Raw genomic sequence first — 6,000 nt, 5'->3', positions numbered from 1 at the left:
GGGTGGCAGGAACATGCACTCACTTGCCCTCTTTTCTCGTGGGGAGGCATCCTAAATCTTCTCTCTCCCGGCCCCCGAAGTGAGCGAACGAGGAAGAAAGAGAGTTGCATGGGGAGAAGGAGGGTATGGTGGTGAATCTTTTGGAGAGGAGAAGAAGTCAGCGAGCGGGGAGGAGGCGAAAGTCGAGTCCGAGCAAGAGAAAGGAATCTTGAAGATTGGAAAAGTTGGAGAGGGATGGATGGGAAGGCGATGTTGGCGGGGAGACAGCGAAAAGGCAAACGGTGGGGAGGAGCGCGGTGCATCACACGAGGTCAGACGGTTTTAGCCAATGGGACACCGCCCAAATGACCGACTACATACTAGTATAAATGAATGGGATAGAGAGAAGTGATGTTGACGAAAAGAAAAGAAATGTACATGGACATAATGACCCGTAGATCGCCTCGTTAGGCGTGTGGCGGGGGATGATGGGTCTCCAGAGGTAAACAAGAAAAAATGAAAAATAATGAGAAAACAAGTCAATGCGCCAACCGAGCGCCATTTTGCACTCATTAAATAGTTTTTTTTGTGCGAGGAACATACAAATTTCTATGATACCCTTTATTGCCCTCATTCTCCGGCCAACATATTCACCGACAAAATACCTACATCAATAATAAATACGTCACTGATTAACACTTCAAACAGAACGCCTGAAATCAAGCCTCGCGATGTCACCATGTCTACAAGTACTTTCTGAGCTAGATAATTACAATCCGAGATATACGCTAATGAAAGGACCGTATACGTAAAATTCATTACATTGTGGTGGTAAAGACATAATACTGTCCGCGACAAAATGCTACGCATTATAACGATGCGCCTTTTCAAAGCCAGGCTCAAAAAAAACGCAAAAAAATAGCCGCGTCAGTAATGAGAGGCGAAGTTATGCCGAAAAAAAAGTATTTTCATGACGAATTTCGCGCGCCTTCAAGCAAGCGGTTTTTGGCCACAAAGAAACGGAAATGGCGGGAGTTTTTTTTTCTTCCTCCAAGAGTATAGAAGGAGCAGATATGGAGTGCTGGGGATGGCTAGAAGTTCCACGCCCATGAGATAGAGAGAGAGTACCGCAAACTCCACAGAAGAAAAGGAGCACACTTCCCTCATTACTCTCTGATATCTACGAATAAACTTCTGAACTGAGCTTTAACGAGGAATCATCTGGGTCGCTCAGACATATTTCCAAGGATAAAAAAAGCATCCGACTCCTCCACCGCAACCACTGGATTTTTATTTCGTTTCGCTTTTTTTTATTACTCACTGGAACTCACAGCGCGACTCCCAGCGGGAGAGTCGTGCACGAATTCCTCCAAATTTCTTAAATACCGCCAAAAAAAGGACCCTTAAAGAGCAACCTGAGCGAAAAGAAGCAAATGCCATTTTCGAGGAAATCTAAAAAAATATTTATGCATCAAAATTTCTATCATGATGATGAAAAACTATCGATTACAATAATTGATACTTCGGTTCTGTAGTCGTGCAGCGTAGGCGTAGGCAGAACGTACTACAGCCCCAAAAATAGCGTATGAAATTTATTCGTTCAGTATTGCATAAAGATTCGAATCGCATTTACAAATTTTTTAAATGGCTCAGTTAAAAACTAGAATTTACATTATAGGCTATAATTTTTGAATTCCTATGTGCTTAGATAACTCCAATTTTTTTAAACCGGTTTCCTTTTCGTATGCTTTAGTATCCCATGCATATTATGTTTCCATGATATAAAACGATTCAATTATAACTTATAAAAAATTACGTACCCATTTTTCATTCTACGGTCTGAGGGGAATTAAATTTTGGGTATAAGAGAGAGCATCAACGCGAGGGAAATTTAATAGTTATACGTTTCTGAAGCCCATTTTGCTCAATATTTCTAGGGGGTGATTACTTGCAACTACAAGTGCAGATCGATATGTGCAGAAGCCAAAATTGAAACCATAACTTCGGTAAGAAGTGTATGAAATTGATAAAACATTCAAATGCCCGTATATAGATTGTATTAAAAACCCATATATTTTTCTCCTGAGCGAATTTGAATTAAATGCATAATCGATATTAATCACATCACAGCAAGCGCTTTGGTCGTAGTCCGATAATCAGACCCATCATATTCATCACATGATCTTGGTTTTTGTCGCATCACTGTAGGCACAATGCGCGCTTAAGTGTCCATATATTATCTCTGAGATTTTCCTCAAGCATGAAACCGCTAAAGCAATGCGAATAAAAGCGAATCAACGATCATCTATTCGTTTTGTACCCTTTTTAAGTCTCAGAATCAGTCGAAGCATCGCTACCCCTGGTAGTTTTTAGCAATAACTCGAACGGATCGTTGTCCATTCAAATTAAGTTTTGTAGAATGTTTAGTCCCCAGAAACCTCTGCTATGGCTAACGTATACAGAAAAAAGTACACACCACCAATAAAATTATTACGGAAGTGCAAGGAAATACGTGGCCAACTCACCTGAAAAACAGAGAGGAAAAAATTAATTGTAATCGACAACCTCAAGCTCGACAATATATATATTCTCCAAGCATCAACAATGGCATTTACAAGCAGTGATAGATAACAACACAGATCGATAAGGAGACCCTTGGTTAGGGTTCTTGTTCGTATTTCCTCTGAGGACTAGTAAGCAATTACTAACTGGCAGTCGCTGACAGCCATTGAAATTATTGAAAGATTGCCATGACTGGCAGCCCGGTCATCTCAATCTTTCAATAACTTTACCATGAATGCCGTTTTAGCTTGGGCTATTTTGAAAGGAGGATATGGAGGATTCTACGACTAAAGCGCTTTTTTCACCCTAGACAATACCACTCCAGAGGAGGGCGAATGATTCAACTTACTCCAACATCTCTACTCGGAGGAGAATACCGGTCATAGCTTTTCCATTCCGCCAACCAATTCCTTGGCTATCTACAGTCATAATGACACTCGTTGGGGGATAACCCCCCATGGACCCTCCTCCACCCCGGGTTTCAAGTTAGGACCTATTTCCCGGGGGCTGCTTTTCTTAACCTTTATTTCAGTTACCGATATTTGATTTGGTGTTTGGGTTTTGCCATATGTTATTTTGCCCCGGGTTGCGCCGGGCGAGTGTCCCCCTCGCCTCCCGCAATTTGCTGCAGGATCATTGGGAATCGGTTTTCTCAGACTATTATTGTTTCACAGTCTTGGTTCGTGTTAGCACTTTAATTCCATATTATTTTTCTCATAAGATTTTTGGTGGCTTTTAAAACTTTGTCATTTATTAAGTCAGTTTTGTTAAAATTCAATTTATTCTTTGCCAATTCACCTTTAAGTTCGTTTCTCAGATGCTCCAAATTGACTCGGTAGACTTGTGGTATCGAGTCCGACTTCTAAAGTAATAATGACAGTCTTTTGCCAACACACAGTGATCGCGGTATATTGTCGAGTCATAATAACCTTAGGTTTTTGGGAGAGACGAAGGGGGTTGGTTGGCTGTCGGGGATGAAGTGCGTCGGATGGGGATGGAGGGAGAATAAGGGAGGAGGGGGTGTTGGGGTGGGAACGGCGGAGGAAGGGAGGGGCGGGGGAGGGACTTCCCATCGCGTTGTCGGCGATCAATAGCGCACTCACACACACACACGCACGCACTCACTCACTCACGCACACACGCGAGAGCGGCAACCTTCAGGGCGGCGGCGGCGACGGGGGTGGAAAGAGAGGGCGCTTCTGAACGAGGGTGCGCGCCCAGGGCAGAGGGAAGCACAGCATTTGGAGAACGAAGGAGTAAACGAAGACTTTTAGGAAGGAAACGACTAATTCAAAGGTAGAACCTTTGAAGCGATTTGAATAGCATTTTCATTATTATTTACAATTATAATTTTATTGAACTAAAAAGAGATTACACTTTTCCACAATTTTATTGCCTAACGTACAACGCTTTTCGATCCATTAGGTCCTCCTCAAGTGTACTTCCGTTGCTAGACTCTAACTTCCACTGTATATCGCCAGCCTCAGTCATATTAATTACAAATATTATCCTCAGTTTTCTTTTGTTCATCTTCCACCACAGTACGATCGAAGGAAAGAAAAAAATATAGTGGTCAAATTTAGAAAGAGGTTCAAAAAGGACATTCATCTGCATTTTATTTTTGCCGCCGATGTTTAATTACTCAGGCCAATAAAAAAAATTTGTCTGAAAACTTTTTTATTTTAATAGCTGATCTTTATAGATTTTGATGTGCCGAATCAAAACCTGGCCTTAGTTTTTTTGTATCACCCATAGTTTCCAAGCAATTTGTATTTAATGTTTAGTCTAAAACCCATATACGGTACACAGGGAAATCAATGAAACACTGTTACATCATAAAATTGTTTGTATTTACTACAGCGTGATAATACAGGGTTCACTTGTCAACTGGAATTGGTCTACATTTTCTTTCCCTTTTTTCCTTGCAGCTTCTTGAGTAGCTTTTTCTGCGATGAATCGCTTGCAGAACTTCTCGGTGAAGTACCAACAGTAATACCCCATTATCTTCGTTCAATAGACCTACTTTTTCAATTTTATTATAACTATAAAAAAGCAGTTAAATTGTAAAATATTACTTGATTTCATAAATTTAACTGTAAAATGTGAATAAATGGTGGGTGATACAACTTTAAAACCATCATATTTGGATTCAGCAACTTTAAAAACATAAGAATAAGGTATTCATAGTAAAAAAGTTTTTTCATTGTTGGCCTGTGTTATCTTCACCGCACCGAAAAGAACGCATTTAAGGCCTTTAAAACGGGGAAATCTAATGAATGACAACGGTGGACGATCACAAACAGCTAAGCTCTCGATTGGGACATCCTACCTAGGCGAAACTCGAACCTGCGACCTTCGGCGTGCCACTCTAGGACTTTACCTCTTCGCCGCCGAGACCGCCTAGCTAACCCGTTTGTTTATAGCCTATCACCAGCAATTTTTAACATCTTATACGGAGAAAACTAAAATACGGCGAACGACTAATAAATGAAATTGCTGTAGTTCACGGATGATATCGCATCAGGTAGCGAAAATGATCCCCATCACTCCCTGAACGTGTTTGAAGAAATATTTCAGGAATAAAACATTACAACTGATAAAAATAAAACCCTGATAATAGCATGCGAAAGTGAGAAAATATTGACCATAACAACCCTCACAGTAGAAACATTGGAGCATGTGGAATCAATTACGTACCTTGGAAGTATCATTTCCAGTGATGGAAGAAGCCCTAAGGACAGAAAACTTCCAACGTCCGAATCTAAGATGGCATTCATGATTAAAACACTATTAATCTGCTCCAATAACATTTTTAAAAAGACACATAAACAGTACGAGAAAAAAATCTTGGGGGGAATGCGGTTGTACGGATCAGAGGGAAGCACGCACAGGAGTAGACTTGAAACCTAAGATTCCTGGTACAAGTGGTAAAAACTGACGATCAAATGGCTGGATAGGTTGAGAAAATGGATGAACCGAAGAATAGGAGAAGAAAGGGTACTGTTAAGTGAAATACTTCAGAGGAGTACCGTTAGGACAGACCGCGTATTAAGACGTACCAATAGCGCGAGTAATGTAATGGAGGGAATATATGAAGGAGAAGTCCCACGAGGAAGACCGAGAGATAGCACTTGTGAGAGATACGGAAGGACACAAGGAACAAGAACGGAAGGGATTAGGTGGGGAAAGGGATGAATTGAGGGCTGGCGGCTTCCGCACTCACCAATCTGTGTTTTTTTTAATAAATAAGAATGCATTTTGAGTGTTACTAAAGAGATATGGAAAAATAGAATAATGAAAATATTCAAACTACGAATACTTTGAGGAGACGAAAAACGCTCTACCAAAGGTATATACTCCATTTATTTAAAAATATTAAGTAACGAATACAAAAATGCCATAAATAAACCATTTACAATTAGATACTATTCTGGCAATCATGATTGCCTTTTCGGCTAT

Source organism: Ischnura elegans, chromosome 2 (assembly GCF_921293095.1).
Source record: "Ischnura elegans chromosome 2, ioIscEleg1.1, whole genome shotgun sequence".
In the NCBI taxonomy this organism is placed as follows: Eukaryota; Metazoa; Arthropoda; class Insecta; order Odonata; family Coenagrionidae; genus Ischnura; species Ischnura elegans.
Note: the sequence above shows the minus strand (reverse complement) of the source record.